The following is a 19626-nucleotide window of genomic DNA, read 5'->3' as shown; positions in this document are numbered from 1 at the left end:
CTCCTACTGTTTCCAGTCTATAGTGGACTATCCTTCACTTAGTGAGTTATCAATGTTGTCTCAAATTAACATCAATCTTGATTTTCACGATATTCTCCAATAATTTATATTTTACTATGATGTGTAATGTATTTGTAGCTGTTCTGTCCTATGTTTTTTAATGTGTCTCTGATGAGAGTGTCATGGTGACCATGGGGGAAGACAGGTCAAAATAATGTCTGGTCCTGTCTACTGTGTCAAGAGAAGATCTTGATGAGACTTATGCCAGAATCCATAACCAATGTAGATTATTGAATGTGTGTTATGATTTGTATGAATAATGACTAAATGATTTATACATTTAATGTAGAACTAGAACTAACAGAATTCTACCGTGTCTTTCTATAATGATAAATAATGTTTGTTCATAAGAAAGGAATGTGTGTGTGTGTCGAAAGAGAACGAAGAGGAACGTTAACCCATGTTTGAACCGACCCAGCTATAACTCTGGGAGATAGGACAGGGAGAGCTAGGGGGGGGGGGGGGGGGGGGGGGGGGGATTGAAACTGTCAGCTGAGTGGTAATAAACTGTGGTGGGAGAAAAAGAGAGAATCCAAAAGTTACTGTGTATGTACAGTATATCACAAAGGTGAGTACACACCTCACATTTTTGTAAATATTTTAGTATATCTTTACATGTGACAACACTGAAGAATTTACACTTTGCTACAATGTAAAGTAGTGAGTGTACAGCTTGTATAACAGTGTAAATTTGCTGTCCCCTCAAAATAACTCAACACACAGCCATTAACCTCTTACAGCTACCCCCCCGACTTTTTTCAATTTCCGCCTGAAGACATACCCAAATCTAATATTCTGCATATTCTTGGTTTCATTTGAATGTGAATTGAATGTAGGAGAATATAACACAATAGATCTGGTTTAGATAATACAATGAAAAAACCATACGTGTCTTCATTTTTATTGTTGTATCATTATCTTTAAAATGAACAAGACAAAACAAACATTCAGATAGGATGATGGGGACAATTTCAGTGAAAAACATAAGAGGGCAACATAACTTCCAAAATGAGTGTGCTACATGACATTTATCATGAAGTCACCCAGGTGTCCCACACAAGTAGCCCAAATGTACCCAAGTGGCCAAATTGGTGAAGTTATACATTTTGAATGGAATAACTATATACAAAATACCAAAATGGTATTCTAACACACCCCCCCCCCCCCCCCCCCCCCCCCCCCCCCCCACAAAAAAAAAATGGAGAGAAAAACATGAAAAACATGTAGATACATTTACAAAATAACACTTTCAATATTTGGAAGACCCTCAGTCCTCTACACAATATTGTGCTGCTGATGCCAGGTGCCATAGCAGTCTCTTTCTGCTGTAAAGCAGAGGGTCACCAAGCATGTGGTGCAGGTGATGGGGGACTTCATTTTGCAAAGAACACAGCGACGCCTCTATGCTGTGCCCTTTTGGCCGTGAGGCACATCCATGCTTGCAGAAATACATTTGGGCAGATGAACACCACTTTTGGCAGTGGGGGATGGACACCTTGGCACTGGGGGCTCCCATTCGGAGTCAGTGTCACTGTGAAAGAAAATGTTCAGTTAAAATAGTTTCACATATGAGCACTGTATCAACAGGTATAATAAACAGATATACAGTGGGGCAAAAAAGTATTTAGTCAGCCACCAATTGTGCAAGTGACCCTCTTTACGCCGGAGTATACTACATGGGTTGGTCTTCCAACACATAACCATTACATATTGCCGTTTACCTCAGCTCATTGGCTATCCACCCAGCTAGATTTCAAGACTATCAGTGGTCATTGGGTTAAAATACAGTCAATCAACGAAACAGAGGTCATATCACTGGTGCACAGTGATGTCATTACTTGTTGTCTTCAAATCAGTTTATTTTAGTCAATACGTCCAAATTGGGCCCAATGTCTCAGGCCTGCCACATCTGTTGACTCATCCAGCTGTAACGCATATAATCCAGCTGTAACGCAGACCAAAGCACAGCATGGAATCGGTTCAATATGTTTTTATTTTAAGGAGAACCGAACAACAAAATAATAAAGAATAAACAATACGTGACGTTCTGTAGAGCTCACAGGCATCAACACAAAAACAAGATCCCACAAAAACAAAGTGGGAAAAGGCTGCCTAAATATGATCCCCAATCAGAGACAACGATAGACAGCTGCCTCTGATTAGGAACCATACCAGGCCAACATAGAAATACAAAAACTAGAGTACCCACCCTAGTCACACCCCGACCTAACCAAAGTAGAGAATAAAAGGCTCTAAGGTCAGGGTGTGACAGCAGTAATTGTTTCAAAACATCTCCTGCCATGTCACTGATACATCCTGAAACAGTGTTGTTTGATGAAGATATTGTCTGTATGTGTTTTTGGGCCTTTTCCCCCAGCATTGTCCCAGCCATATCCATGGCAGCAGGAAGAATTAAGTCCTCCAAAATAGTATGAGGCTTGCCTGTCCCAGCCACTCGGTAGCTCACCATATAAGAGCTTCTAGTCCCTTCTTATTAATGGTATCTGTTGCTTTTATTCATGTCTTACTACTCAAAAGTTGTGTTTATTCAAGCTCAAAAAACTTCCATGGCTTGTTTTTAAAATTGTCATGGTTAGTTTCTTAATGTCTACCCATGAGTGAAGGGTTCCCTTTAGAGAGTAACGGTTAATGTGATTGGATGTTAATTATTTAACTAGACTACCTATATTTGACATTGTGTTGTTATTTCGCTGAACACTTGATTGTTTAATTTTATTTTTGGCAGTGAATCAAGTCTATTCAGGCGAGACAAAAACCTCACCCAAATGGAAAATATAAATGTACGTTTGAAAATGTGAAGATTTTTATGTACCCATGGGTACAGTACTCGCTCATGGACAGACAGTTCAAGATTCAGAGATCACAATGCATGACTGATGAGTAATACATATGTTATTATGGTCTGTTAGTTGATCCCATTACCCAGTGGATAGTAATCAGTGTTTTGGATATTCAGTGCCTTGCAAAAATATTCGTCCCCCTTGGCGTTTTTCCTATTTTGTTGCATTACAACCTGTAATTTAAATTGATTTTCATTTGGATTTCATTTTCATGTCAAAATAGTCAACATTTGTGAAGTAGAAAAAAAAAAAAACGTGTTTCGAAAAATAAACAAAACATTTTACCATATATTTTCACCCTTTGCTATGAATCCCCTAAATAAGATCTGGTGCAACAAATTACCTTCAGAAGTCACATAATTAGTTAAATAAAGTCCACCTGTGTGCAATTTAAGTGTCACATGATCTCAGTATACAGTGGGGCAAAAAAAGTAGTTAGTCAGCCATCAATTGTGCAAGTTCTCCCACTTAAAAAGATGAGAGAGGCCTGTAATTCTCATCATAGGTACACTTCAACTATGACAGACAAAATTAGAAAAAAAATCCAGAAAATCACATTGTAGGATTTTTTATGAATTTATTTGCAAATTATGGTGGAAAATAAGTATTTGGTCACCTACAAACAAGCAAGATTTCTGGCTCTCACAGACCTGTAACTTCTTCTTTAAGAAGCTCCTCTGTCCTCCACTCGTTACATGTATTAATGGCACCTGTTTGAATTTGTTATCAGTATAAAAGACACCTGTCCACAACCTCAAACAGTCACCCTCCAAACTCCACTATGGCCAAGACCAAAGAGCTGTCAAAGGACACCAGAAACAAAATTGTAGACTTGCACCAGGCTGGGAAGACTGAATCTGCAATAGATAAGCAACTTGGTTTGAAGAAATCAACTATGGGAGCAATTATTAGGAAATGGAAGACATACAAGACCACTGATAATCTCCCTCGATCTGGGGCTCCACGCAAGATCTCACCCCGTGGGGTCAAAATGATCACAAGAACGGTGAGCAAAAATCCCAGAACCACACGGGGGGACCTAGTGAATGACCTGCAGAGAGCTGGGACCAAAGTAACAAAGCCTACCATCAGTAACACACTACGCCGCAAGGGACTCAAATCCTGCAGTGCCAGACGTGTCCCCCTGCTTAAGCCAGTACATATCCAGAAGTTTGCTAGAGAGCATTTGGATGATCCAGAAGAAGATTGAGAGAATATCATATGGTCAGATGAAACCAAAATATAACTTTTTGGTAAAAACTCAACTCGTCGTGTTTGGAGGACAAAGAATGCTGAGTTGCATCCAAAGAACACCATACCTACTGTGAAGCATGGGGGTGGAAACATCATGCAATGGGGCTGTTTTTTTGCAAAGGGACCAGGACGACTGATCCGTGTAAAGGAAAGAATGATTGGGGCCATGTATCATGAGATTTTGAGTGAAAACCTCCTTCCATCAGCAAGGGCATTGAAGATGAAACGTGTCTGGGTCTTTCAGCATGACAATGATCCCAAACACACCGCCCGGGCAACGAAGGAGTGGCTTCGTAAGAAGCATTTCAAGGTCCTGGAGTGGCCTAGCCAGTCTCCAGATCTCAACCCCATAGAAAATCTTTGGAGGGAGTTAAAAGTCTGTGTTGCCCAGCAACAGCCCCAAAACATCACTGCTCTAGAGGAGATCTGCATGGAGGAATGGGCCAAAATACCAGCAACAGTGTGTGAAAACCTTGTGAAGACTTACAGAAAACGTTTGACCTCTGTCATTGCCAACAAAGGGTATATAACAAAGTATTGAGATAAACTTTTGTTATTGACCAAATACTTATTTTCCACCATAATTTGCAAATAAATTCATTACAAATCCTACAATGTGATTTTCTGGATTTTTTTTTCTCATTTTGTCTGTCATAGTTGAAGAGTACTTATGATGAAAATCACAGGCCTCTCGCATCTTTTAAAGTGGTAGAACTTGCACAATTGGTGGCTGACTAAATACTTTTTTGCCCCACTGTATATACTGTATTCTATAATATTCTACTGTATGTTTGTCTATGCCGCTCTGACATTGCTCATCCATATATTTATATATTCTTAATTCCATTCCTTTACTTAGATTTATGTGTATTGTGTATATGTTGTGAAATTGTTAGATGTTACCTGCTAGATATTACTGCACTGTCTGAGCTATAAACACAACCATTTCGCTAAACCCGCAATAACATCTGCTAAACACGTGTATGTGACCAATATAATTTGATTTGATTTGAACAGTGAGCTGGTCTCTCTCTTTACCTGACATGCAAGCACTCACGCACACCTACTAATAATCTAGGACAGCAGTTTAAGAAGACCAGAGGAAGTGATGGAGCCTCAATCTGAATGGAGATGTCCAAATGACTGACAGGTGAGGATTAAAAGAGACATGCAGTAACCTTCTCTGACCAGAAGATGTCTCTGTTACAACACCAGAGGGGCAGGAGGAACCATGAGGAGCATAAGAGTAGCAGTAGACCAACCTGATTCCAACCCTTTTTGATTTGGTAACCAAACAGACAGAGAGAAATACAAGTATTATGTTGCTTGATTTACTATATAGAAAGTATATATATGTTACTTCAGTCAATATTTTATTAAATCAGTATCAATAAATTCCATGTCACTGGTTATGTTGTACGCACACTTCGGATGACTTTTTCTGTCTGAAAAAAATACCTTGATTCTCCCAATAATGCATGAATAATGTTGTAACTTTTCTTTTACAATGTATCTAGGATGTCCCCTTTCAAATGTTATGGTTATTTAGTGGAGCTTTGTGCTTTGAGAGGGCTGTTTTTCCATCAGGAACTGTGGCCCTTAGCAGTCAGGGAGGGAACAGTCAAAGATTGGCTATGGAAAAGTTAACCCTGTATTGTTTGGCACTACACTACTTTACAACAGTTGGAAATGGTATGACACAGGAGGATGATATAGTTAAAATGTGTGTGGCTCAGTCAGTAGAGCATAGTGCTTGATCTACAAAGGGTTGTGGGTGTGATTCCTGCTGGGGCCATCCATAAGTATGACTGTAAGTCATTCAGAAAAAAAGGCTAATATTATATCAGGACAAAGGACACATGTTAGAACCAGGTATAAATTGGTTTCTGTCTCTCATGTCTGAGATCTCTTTTCTGTTGATATGTCTTAATCAATCAACCAACCAATCCATATGATCATGTGTTTATACCATGAGAGAGAGAGAGAGAGAGAGAGTAAGGGGAGAGAGAGAGAGAGAGAGAGAGAGAGAGAGAGAGAGAGAGAGAGAGAGGAGGAGAGATATTTAATTCATTCAAATACAATCTCTCCTACCTCCTTCACCCCCTACCTCTCCCCTTCATCCCCATACCTGAATCCACAGGTTGTGGTCGTTGGTGGTTGCGGTCCATGCGTTGACCTTGGCCTGGTGTTCCAGTCTGGCTCTGTTAGGGGTCCAGGCCAGCAGGCCCATCATACACAGGGTCCAGTACACAGAGGATGAGGTCAGCTGGGAGTCCTGCACCTGACCCCCCTTCAGACCCAGAGGCTCAGTGAACAGGGTGAACAGAATCACAGAACAATAGACAGACACGGAGACATAAAGAAGTAGGAGAAGGAGGAAGTGGACCCACTAAAACAGATCACTAATTTAGACATAGCAGTACATCTGAATATCACAAACTTAAACTTTTGTGTCAAAACACAGTCATGACATATTTATCTTATTACAATAAATGACTGTTTTAGTCGTAACTGTATGAGTAGCACTTCAAATAAGGTTTACCATGCATATGCATATCCTAATATTAGACCTGTTAATATAGAGTAGTAATATTAGACCTGTTAATATAGAGTAGTAATATTAGACCTATTAATATAGAGTAGTAACATTAGACCTGTTAATATAGAGTAGTAATATTAGACCTGTTAATATAGAGTAGTAATATTAGACCTGTTAATATAGAGTAGTAATATTAGATCTGTTAATATAGAGTAGTAATATTAGACCTGTTAATATAGAGTAGTAATATTAGATCTGTTAATATAGAGTAGTAATATTAGACCTGTTAATATAGAGTAGTAATATTAGACCTATTAATATAGAGTAGTAATATTAGACCTATTAATATAGAGTAGTAATATTAGACCTATTAATATAGTACAGAGTTATAATATTAGACATTCTACAAGGGGCTATTTGTGACTTGTTACCTGCAGTAATCAACTCCTCCCAGTTTGAAGTTGCTGAAGGAAAGAGTGTGAGAATGTATGACATATGGTTGACATTGTTTTCTCTAATCATGTGCTGATTCAGTTGATTACTGTAATTATTGATCCCAACGTCCTCCTGAACTTACATGAGAGTAGTGCCTCGTCTGGCTGGGGGGTTGAAACATTCTGTGTGTGTGTGTGTGTGTGTGTGTGTGTGTGTGTGTGGGAGAGAGAGAGAGAGAGAGAGAGAGAGAGAGAGAGAGAGAGAGAGAGAGAGAGAGAGAGAGAGAGAGAGAGAGAGAGAGAGATTAATTGTATTTCTGTATTTATTCCTGTGTGATTTATTTCTGTATTCATTCCTAGATGACGTATTTCTATATTTATTCCTAGATGACGTATTTCTATATTTATTCCTATGTGACGTATTTCTATATTTATTCCTAGGTGACGTATTTCTATATTTATTCCTGGGTTAGGGAACTTCGGTATTTATTTCCAGGTGATGTATTATTCGTTCCTCTGCAGGTTAACCACCATGGATCCTACAAAGGGCCTTCAGTATAGAACACAGTGGGTCTGAGATGGCTGGACTGGATGGGTATCGTAGATGTTAGTACCAGTAGCATCTATGATAGTAGAGATGGGAAATGAACGCTTCCCACTCTGATGTAACAGTCGTCTCTAGAGACAGCTGTGGAAACCAGAGACACCAGATTCACTAGACCATGGACATCTGAAAGCTTCAGAAATCTCAAATTCACTCACCATTTTACTTCTCTACTTAGTCACTCCTCAGGAAGCAGAGGTCATTAACCACTCTTCTCCATCTCTCTCTATTACCTATTTACTCTGACCAGTCCTGACCCCTAGTCTCACCTTATCCTCACCTCACCCCATTGTTAACCCTCACCCCTATCCTCCTCACCCCATCCGTAACCCTCACCCCTATCCTCCTCACCCCATCCGTAACCCTCACCCCTATCCTCCTCACCCTATCCTTAACTCTCAGCCCTAACCTCCTCACCTTACCCTTACGTCTACCTACACACAGATCCCTCTATCATAACCTCAAACAGACACTCCCCCAACACAAGGCTAGGGGTCCCGCTAGTGGGACAACTTCCGATGAAACTGGAGGGCGCGCAATTCAAATAAATAATCATAAAAATGATGGATGTTAAACATTTATGTACATACAAGTGTCTTATATCAGTTGAAAGCGTAAATTATTTTTAATCTAACTGTACTGTCCGATGTACAGTAGGCTTTACAGCGAAAGCATGCCATGCGATTCTTTGAGGACGGCGCCCCACATCCAAATATTTTTCCACCAGCACAGGTTTCATAAATTCACAAATAGCGATGAAAAAGTCACTTACTTTGAAAATCTTCCTCTGATTTGTCATCCAAAGGGTCCCAGCTATAACATGCAGTGTCGTTTTGTTTGATACAATCATTCTTTATATCTCAAAAGGTCTGTTTAGTTGGTGCCATCAATTTGAGTAATCCACTCGTTCAACATGCCAAGACAGGAATCCGAAAATCTACCCTTAAACTTTGTTTCAACAAGTCAAAATACGTTTCTATTTAACCGTCACATACCCTAGAATGTAATTTAACTATAATATTTAATACGGAAAGAAGTATGTTCAATATGAAGGTGATATTAGCAGGTGCGCGTCCTCTTCATCACGCACGCATACACGAATTTCCAAGTCTGTGTCCCTGTAGTAAAACTGATATTTCTTACTTGTTTTGGAAGAAACAAGCCTGAAACATTAAACAAAGACTGCTGACGATGAAGGGCAGGAGACAGGTTAAAGAAGGATTTTTAAGTCTTGAGACAATTGAGACATGGATTGTCTCTGTGTACCATTCTGAGGGTGAAGGGGCAAGACAAAAGTTTGAAGTGCCATTGAACGAGATATGGTGGTAGGTTCCAGGCGCACCGGTTTGTAATGCTTTCAGCACCTTGTAGACTCCATGCCCCGACGAATTAAGGCTGTTCTGAGGGGAAAAGGGGGTGTGCAACTCAGTAGTAGGAAGGTGTTCTTAATGTGTTGTACAAATTTCAATCAAAAGTTTACTGAAGATGTGATGTCAGAGAAACAATTACTTCTGGTTATTGATTACAGAAGTTTAAGCCTCAGCTGTGTTACTTTAAATCGATAGATGATAGTATTATGATTAGGTTGTTATAATAATGTTATAAAAATGAATAATTTATTAATCAGGAACAATAGTCAACTACTAAAAACACATGTTGAAACTGTGGAAGCTGAACAACTAAAGGTCCTTGATTCCTGTTCTTGAAAAGTTGGACAAGCTGTTGCTAAAACATATCCTGGGGAACACACACACACACACACACACACACACACACACACACACACACACACACACACACACACACACACACACACACACACACACACACACACACACACACACACACACACACACACACACACACACACACACTCACTCCAATATTTGTTTAACCACCTGTTTCCTCCATGTCGATGCTTTTAACTACATAAAAGTGTGCCCTGTATGTGTGTGTGTGTGTGTGTGTGTGTGTGTGTGTGTGTGTGTGTGTGTGTGTGTGTGTCTGGAGCCTGCTTTCCCAAAAATAATATTCTGTCACTACAGCAGGTCAACAGTGAGGGCCACAGACCCTGGGCATAGTGGAGCCACTCAGTCTCACATCAGAGAAACACACTGAGAGAGGCTGTTGGGCTAACAGCTATACACACACATTCTCTCGCTTCCTCCCCTTATTCACTGGACTCCTCAGCCACTCTGCTGGTTGAACACAATTATGACAAGCTGTTCCAGGATCAACCAGCTACAGATAGAGAGACAGTGATTGAGCAACTCCATATGGAGAAACAGAAACATGCATTCAGTCACCCAACCTATCTGATATCCACTCACACGAAGGTCAGACACTGGTTGTTGTTTTGATACGGTCTCATTCCATCTCACTACACATCATGGTGATTGAAGCCAAAACTCAGGAATCCTCTCAGAGAGAGACATGGGGAAAGAACAGTCCTGTTCCTCTCAGCCTCAGAGAGAGACATGGGGAAAGAACAGTCCTGTTCCTCTCAGCCTCAGAGAGAGACATGGGGAAAGAACAGTCCTATTCCTCTCAGCCTCAGAGAGAAACATGGGGAAAGAACAGTCCCATTCCTCTCAGAAAGAGACATGGGGAAAGAACAGTCCTATTCCTCTCAGCCTCAGAAAGAGACATGGGGAAAGAACAGTCCCATTCCTCTCAGAAAGAGACATGGGGAAAGAACAGTCCTATTCCTCTCAGAGAGACACAAGGAGAAAGAACAGTCCTATTCCTTTCAGCCTCAGAGAGAGACATGGGGAAAGAACAGTCCTATTCCTCTCAGCCTCAGAGAGAGACATGGGGAAAGAACAGTCCTGTTCCTCTCAGCCTCAGAGAGAGACATGGAGAAAGAACAGTCCTATTCCTCTCAGCCTCAGAGAGAGAGACATGAAGAAAGAACAGTCCTATTCCTTTCAGCCTCAGAGAGAGGAGAGAGACAAGGAGAAAGAACAGTCCTATTCCTCTCAGAGAGAGACATGGAGAAAGAACAGTCCCATTCCTCTCAGCCTCAGAGAGAGACATGGGGAAAGAACAGTCCTATTCCTCTCAGAGACAGACATGGAGAAAGAACAGTCCTATTCCTCTCAGCCTCAGAGAGAGACATGGGGAAAGAACAGTCCTATTCCTCTCAGAGAGAGACATGGAGAAAGAACAGTCCTATTCCTCTCAGAGAGAGACAAGGAGAAAGAACAGTCCTATTCCTCTCAGAGAGAGACAAGGAGAAAGAACAGTCCTATTCCTCTCAGCCTCAGAGAGAGACATGGGGAAAGAACAGTCCTATTCCTCTCAGAGAGAGACAAGGAGAAAGAACAGTCCTATTCCTCTCAGAGAGAGACAAGGAGAAAGAACAGTCCTATTCCTCTCAGCCTCAGAAAGAGACATGGAGAAAGAACAGTCCTATTCCTCTCAGCCTCAGAGAGAGACATGGAGTAAGAACAGTCCTATTCCTCTCAGAGAGAGACAAGGAGAAAGAACAGTCCTATTCCTCTCAGAGAGAGACATGGAGAAAGAACAGTCCTATTCCTCTCAGAGAGAGACATGGAGAAAGAACAGTCCTATTCCTCTCAGAGAGAGACATGGAGAAAGAACAGTCCTATTCCTCTCAGAGAGAGACAAGGAGAAAGAACAGTCCTATTCCTCTCAGCCTCAGAGAGAGACAAGGAGAAAGAACAGTCCTATTCCTCTCAGCCTCAGAAAGAGACATGGGGAAAGAACAGTCCTATTCCTCTCAGAGAGAGACATGGAGAAAGAACAGTCCTATTCCTCTCAGCCTCAGAGAGAGACATGGGGAAAGAACAGTCCTATTCCTCTCAGAGAGAGACATGGAGAAAGAACAGTCCTATTCCTCTCAGCCTCAGAGAGAGACATGGGGAAAGAACAGTCCTATTCCTCTCAGCCTCAGAGAGAGACATGGAGAAAGAACAGTCCTATTCCTCTCAGCCTCAGAAAGAGACATGGAGAAAGAACAGTCCTATTCCTCTCAGCCTCAGAGAGAGACATGGGGAAAGAACAGTCCTATTCCTCTCAGCCTCAGAGAGAGACATGGGGAAAGAACAGTCCTATTCCTCTCAGAGAGAGACAACAAAGACAGAGACAGATGTAATTTTCAACGAACTCAAATTGTTTGAAAGTTTTCTAATCAATGTGCATAGAAATGTTCTTATTTTCTTAGTAGTCTGTATGGCGCCAAGGAGGTACAAGTGTCAAAGGCACATAAGCAACGATACAGTTGACAGGAGCCCAGTATTTTGTATTAACGCATATATGTTATGCGTAAAGAAATGTAGGCCTATGTGTGCACTGAGTGTCATGGAACGAGAAATGCAATTTATGATATCAAGCTTCTGACCCCATCCTATTTAGAAATATTGTTGTTTAGAATAATAACCAAGCATAGCCTCCCCTCCCCTCCCCTCAATAAAGGCAGTTTATTTTTGTCCTTCCCAATGTAATTGCCAAATAGCAGTCTCTCAATAAAGGGGTTTGCTTGTGAGACTGCTTTGAAATTAATATGAATGACCATAGCTTATTAAAAGATCAAGTTTGGGAGCAGCAACACAGTGAGCTGACATCCTCTTTTCATCAGTATTCTAGCCAGCTCCCCTTATTATTTTGGATGTGTGTAAACACCTCCATAGTCTACCTTCATATTATATGCACACAGAGAGCAATTATGGTGTTTGACCAGGGGCGCAACTTTCAATGAATATTGAAAGTTTGGAGTGTCTATCTGATAGGATAAAATAAATAAAATAAATAAATAATAATAATTATGTCCCCCCCCCCCACTTCTAAAACCAAACTTGTGCCCCTGTGATTATTCACTCTCCCCACTGGGCACAGACATCAATTCAACTTCCATTCCACTTCGGTTCAATGTAATTTGATTGAAATTATGTGGAAATAATGTTGACTCAACCAGTGGGTCTTTTTAAGCCTTATCAATAGTACTTTTAATCCTGCTTATTGACAACCTTAGGCATGCCCATTGCATAGACATGGCAGACATAATGCAATTTAAAGTAGGCCTAGCCTTTATAACAGTTGGAATGCTATGTTTAACAAAATAATTCCATATTGAAGTCATGCAATTAGGTTTCTTATAATTTTGACCTCAAACATGTTAAACATGTTTAGCAAAGATGGGATGTGCCTACATACAGTTTGTTATTTTCTTTCTGTAGGTAATTTAACAAACTAGGCTGTAACCGGCTAACATTCAAATTGGAGTTGATGACAATGCAATATAAAAGACTGTAAATACACAACGTCAAGCAACTACATATTTAGCTTTGAACCACGTTCTGATTGGCCAGTGAGAGGTCAAGTCTCACCACAACTACAACTTCTTTATTAATCAGCTACTGTGCCCATAATTCTGGTTGTGAAATTATTTGTAAAAATTCCGACACACACTCACAGTGCTAAGATTTACCGTTGTGTTAGGTTTGTTAAAATAGAGCCCTTAAGGGCCTCCCGGGTGGCGCAGTGGTTAAGGGCGCTGTACGGCAGCGCCAGCTGTGCCACCAGAGACTCTGGGTTTGCGCCCAGGCTCTGTCGTAACAGGCCGTGACCGGGAGGTCCGTGGGGCGACGCACAATTGGCCTAGTGTCGTCCGGGTTAGGGAGGGCTTGGCCGGTACGGATATCCTTGTCTCATCGCACACCCGCAACCCCTGTGGCGGGCCGGGCACAGTGCACGCTAACCAAGGTTGCCAGGTACACAGTGTTTCCTCCGACACATTGGTGTGGCTGGCTTCCGAGTTGGATGCGCGCTGTGTTAAGAAGCAGTGCGGCTTGGTTGGGTTGTGTATCGGAGGACGCATGACTTTCGACCTTCGTCTCTCCCGAGTCCGTACGGGAGTTGTAGCGATGAGACAAGATAGTAGCTACTAACAATTGGATATCACGAAATTGGGGAGAAAAAGGGGGTTAAAAAAATTAAATACAAAAATGGAGCCCTTAGTGTGTTGTGTCAGTACACCAATGTGGATATGTGTTAAGCTACTGTACTTGCAGCAGAGCTTTTGTCAAAATACCTTGTTGGAATGAGCTCTTTGCCTTGGAGATGCTATTAGAAGGAATGTGGTTTTCTTGACCCTGCTGGTCATCCATCTAAGTCTGCCTGGGTCAATAGTAAGTATTTATGCTGCAATAGTTTGTGTCGGGGGGCTAGGGTCAGTCTGTTATATTTGGAGTATTTTTCCTGTCTTATCCGGTGTCCTGTGTGAATTTAAGTATGCTCTCTCAACTTCTCTCTCTCCTTTTCTTTATTTCTTTCTTTCTTTCTTTCTCTCTTTCTCTCTTTCTCTCTTTCTCTCTTTCTCTCTCGGCGGACCTGAGCCCTAAGACCATGCCTCAGGACTACCTGGCCTGATGACTCCTTGCTGTCCCCAGTCCACCTGGTCGTGCTGCTGCTCCAGTTTCAACTGTTCTGCCTGCGGCTATGGAACCCTGACCTGTTCACCGGATGTGCTACCTGTCCCAGACCTGCTGTTTTCAACTCTCTAGAGACAGCAGGAGCGGTAGAGATACTCTGAATGATCGGCTATGGAAAGCCAACTGACATTTTCTCCTGAGGTACTGACCTGTTGCACCCTCTGTCACACCCTCTACAACCACTGTGATTATTGTTATTTGACCCTGCTGGTCATCTATGAACATTTGAACATCTTGGCCATGTTCTGTTATAATCTCCACCTGGCACAGCCAGAAGAGGACTGGCCACCCCTCAGAGCCTGCTTCCTCTCTTTCTTCCTAGGTTTTGGCCTTTCTAGGGAGTTTTTCCTAGCCACCATGCTTCTACATCTGCGTTGCTTGCTGATTGGGGTTTTAGGCTGGGTTTCTGTACAGCACTTTGTGACATCAGCTGATGTAAGAAGGGCTTTATAAATACATTTGATTGATTGACTGATTGATTGCTAATGCCTGCGCTCCCGAGTGGCGCAGCAGTCTAAGGCACTGTGTCTCAGTGCAAGGGGTGTCACTACAGTCCCTGGTTTGACTCCAGGCTGAATCACATTAGGCCGTGATTAGGAGTTCCATAGAGCGACGCCCAGTGTCATCTGGGGTAGGCTGTAATTGTAAATAAGAATTTGTTCTTAACTGACTTGCAAATAAAGGTTACATTTTTAAAAATACCATCTTTTTGTGGGCACTACCTCCGCCATGGTTCATTGGTTAAAGCCTATGGGGAAATGAATGGAGTTGTTGTAGGGTTTTTGCATAAACTCAAAAAATATGGTCTGTGATTAACAAAGGTTTAGGAGATCCTATATGTTTTATACTATGAGACAATCTTCATCAGCTAAAGTCACTTTTTGTGAATTTTTAAGAATTGATGTAATTTAAAAAAGCACATAAACCACATAAAGACTTCATCATTCATAAAGGTTGTTAACTGACTGATAATATCTCACAGAACAAAACGTATAAGATCTCCTAAACCTGTGTTAACCTCAGAACTTATTTTCATCGTTTATCCCAAAACCCTATTCTTTCCCCATTAATTTCCGCCATAGGGACGGCCAAACGAACCAGAGGTAACTAATTTCCAGGTTTTAGGACAAGCTGGCGAGCTGTATGTCAGCTGCAAATTGGCCCAGAGTCTCCTGTTATTTGACACTGAGCTCCAACGTGAATTTCTACAGGCCTAATAAGAGCAGAAGATGGATGGCCCTGCATACCGGTACTATCCCTATGAACCGGGAAAGCTGCATACCCAGCAGAGCAGTGAGTCACAGTCAGCACTATAGTGATATTACTCTACCACTGACAGGTCCATATAGGACTGGGCCTCGCCTCCATCTCATTGCAATCTGCTCATTCACACAGAACACAAACCGTGGCTGAGAATCCAGCTGATGTATTGGAAAGCCATAGAACTATACAGAGGGATATCCTCTCTCGATGGACAGATAGGGTGACCACATTGTGAGGGAAAGTCCTGCATTTTGGCCTTTTGTCCCACGACCAAACAATTATGTCCCAACACATTCAAACACCATTAATTTACGAAAAAGGTTGATTAGTCCTGTATTTCAGTCAGACATTCCAACCTGTCTATTTTGCAGCAGAGAGGAAGAGGTGAAGCGAGAGGTTTCACTCGCCAAAATCTGTCCAAAATAAGCCCAATGCGTTTCCGTGGGCTTATTTTGGAACTAAACTTGTCACCTGCCTTCCCGCAGGTGACATCCGTGAGCTTCTCGTCATTATATACATATCTCTATTTGCCTTCACGCTCCGCTTTTGACAAGATATACAGTACCAGTCAAAAGTTTGGACACACCTACTCATTCAAGCGTTTTTCTTTATTTTGACTATTTTCTACATTGTAGAATAATAGTGAAGACATCACAACTATGAAATAACACAAATGAAATCATGTAGTAACCAAAAAAGTGTTAAACAAATCAAAATATATTTTATATTTCAGATTCTTCAAAGTAGCCACCCATTGCCTTGATGACAGCTTTGCACACTCTTGGCATTCTCTCAACTATCTTCATGAGGAATGCTTTTCCAACAGTCTTGAAGGAGTTCCCACATATGCTGAGCACTTGTTGGCTGCTTTTCTTTCACTCTGCAGTCCAACTCATCCCAAACCATCTCAATTGGGTTGTGGTCGGGTGATTGTGGAGACCTGGTCATCTGACGCAGCACTTCCTCACTCTCCTTCTTGGTCAAATAGCCCTTACACAGCCTGGAGGTGTGTTTTGGGTCATTGTCCTGTCGAAAAACAAATGATAGTCCCACTAAGCACAAACCAGATCGGATGGCATGTTGCTGCAGAATGCTGTGGTAGCCATGCTGGTTAAGTGTGCCTTGAATTTAAAATAAATCACAGACAGTGTCACTAGCAAAACACCCCCACACCATCACACCTCCTCCTCCATGCTTCACGGTGGGAACCACAAAGGCGGAGATCATCCGTTCACCTACTCTGCGTCTCACAAAGACATGGCGTTGGAACCAAAAATCTCTAATTTGGACTCATCAGACCAAAGGACAGATTTCCACTGGTCTAATGCCCATTGCTATTGGTCCAAGCAAGTCCTTTAGTAGTGGTTTCTTTGCACAATGGGACAACTATGCATTGCCTCATGGGTCTCCCGGTCAGCTGTAACACAGCCTGGGATTGAACCCAGGTCTGTAATGACATTTACATTTTAGTCATTTAGCATACACTCTTATCAAGTGCAACTTAAAGTAGCAAGTGTAGACATTTTATCTCTAGTCCCCCATGGGAATCAAACCCACAACCCTGGCAATGCAAGCACCATGTTCTAACAAATGAGCTACACAGGACATCTTGTGATTGTGGTGCCTAAGACTGCTGAAGTCTTAAGGGTCTCTCTTCCAAGCTTAAAAGGATAAACATTTACATGCAACACCACGGGCCAGAAAAGGTTGAATACAGCACGAGTGAATGAGTTCTTTACATCTTTGTTAATTTACAATAAAACAGTTTTTTATCCGTGTTGACGGGCTCTTTGTTTAAAAGGGGAAACTCTTTTGTCGCACTTCCCGTGAGTGCCGCTGTCAGCTGGAGTACAGGGAATAATCTACACCGGGTAAAACGCAGGACAGAGGAGGTCAGCACTGCGGTGTGGTTGATTTGGATCAAATTCATTTGGTAAAAGAGGTGAGTTTGGATTTTACATTGTAGCGAGTTTTCTATAGTGTCAAATTCTCAATAATATAAGCTAAGCTAATGTTGGCGCAAGCGTCTAACGACAATAACAGAGTTATAATGGTTTGTTAGGCTAATATTATTGAATATTGTAAGAGCATTTATCACTATCTGCTTATATGCCCCCTTTATTTATCCTACAGTTCTGACTTGGTGTACAGGAAAAATACTGTAAGAACGGCCCATGTTCTGAATTCTGCCGCTCGTCATCCCCTTATGCCATAATTTGTACATTTCAATTGTCAGTAGAAACCACATTTGTTTAAGAAAGTCAGCCAAGGCTGAATGAACTGTTTCGTTGCCAGACAAGGCTCCACTGATAGGCAGGTATAGCAGCGGTAAGGATTCAGTCCATGGTACTGAAAAGAAAGCTCTGCTGTTGGGACAGCTTTATGTAGGACCTAACAGTGTGGTACACGTTTTGTCATTGTTACAGTGCAATTAATGTATTGTTTAGTGTTGTATAGTGGCTTTGCTGGCATGCATTTACATTTTTTTTTTATGTTGAGTTTGCCACACCAATATATATATTGCCACACTCCATGCTCATTAGTTGCGTCAATATATTTTCTGCTCACTCAATCTGGTTTTCAAAGTCTCCCTTCCTAACTGTTTTTCACTTGCTGAAACCAACCAAAAACGGTACCATGGCCAAGTATTCCCAGATGTTCATATAACAGCCAACATTTGGTCTCTCGTTTCTGTACGACCAAATTTTGCACGAGGCAAAGGATTAGCCTATAGGCCCCTGTCAATTATTTTCGGTGCAGCGGAAAGGGGATTTTTTGCTGCTCCAAAAACTATGAATGAAAGGTGACACTGTCCCGCAAAATCATCCCTTTGTCCCGCATTTGGGTATTTTAAATGTGGTCACTCTATACCAGTAACAATTTTAGTATGTAAATCTTGGTGGAGCAAACTCAAGAAGATGCATGCCAGCAAAGCCACTACACAACACAACATTAAACAATACATTAATTGCACTTTAAAGGCCACAAATGGTGCCCACAAACTGTTAGGGCCTAAATAAAGCTGTCTCAACAGCAGAGCTTTCTTTCCAGCACAATACAGTGAATCTTTACCACCGCTACACCTGGCTATCAGTGGAGCCTTGTCTGGCAGCGAAACAATTCATTCAGCCTCATTTACTGCCTTTTTAAAAAACATAGCTGACATGGCTAACCATATCTCCCTGGCATATAACATAATTTATGCAGCAGCATATAAGACATTTTTGGACTCACCTTGTGTGCGGCGGTCCTTTGTCAGCAAATTTAGTCATCAAAAAAAAGTTTACAATTGCGAGTTGGATGACCGTTCAAAACGGATTTTTCCAGTCTGGCCTCCTAGTTGCAATGCTTGCGGTTAGCCACTATCACCGATTCCTTCCAAACAACTCATTGTTGAATTTGCGATATCCAACTTGTTGTTTATGTCCAATGGCTGATATGTATTATCTATAATTTATCTTCATTATTTATCTTCACATGACAAGGATTTAAAAGGATTTGCCAGTAGATTGTCTACTTGGTTTATGATGATGATGGCTAGCTAAGATTTTGAAAGTATGATGTTCAGCCCAATCAAAGCTACTGTAGATGATTTGGAAGTGCCCTTCCAAGAAGGCTCAAGGTCATTGGCCACAAATAAAACGTGATTTTATTTGTGGCCTATGACCTTGAGCCTTCTCGGAAGGGCACTTCTAATGTAACTCTATGACACCCCCCAAAGGGCTAACATTCTTTATGTCTACCCTTACTAAAGGGGAGGGGGGGGGGGGGGGGGGGGGGGGTAATGTAGTGTCCCCATGAGTGACAGAACACTGAGCTAATCACGGTTCAATGCTGAGCCAATCATGCAATGCTCTTATTTTCTGCTGGCCAGCCCCACCACAACAGAAAGCACTGAGCTAGGCTGAAACACCTGCATTTGGAGCTGCCTGTTTGCATGTGGCTTTATTAACTCAATGATCCTCCCCAAAAATGTAATTTTTTGCAAACTGATATGTGACACGCATTAATGCCAAAATAACATGCAAAACAGGCAAGCCCCCCGAATTTAAAAAAAGGTGACGTCGCCACTGCCCTATGCACAGAATATGAGTGTTCAACTTCTGGGTCTATGTTCTTGCCTGGTGGGAGATGACGTCAGTTTATACAGTTCAACAAC

This window comes from Oncorhynchus mykiss, chromosome 5 (assembly GCF_057628025.1).
Source record: "Oncorhynchus mykiss isolate SJ-2025 chromosome 5, ASM5762802v1, whole genome shotgun sequence".
Classification (NCBI taxonomy): Eukaryota; Metazoa; Chordata; class Actinopteri; order Salmoniformes; family Salmonidae; genus Oncorhynchus; species Oncorhynchus mykiss.
The sequence above is the reverse complement of the archived record's forward strand: the minus strand, read 5'-3'. Positions refer to the sequence as shown.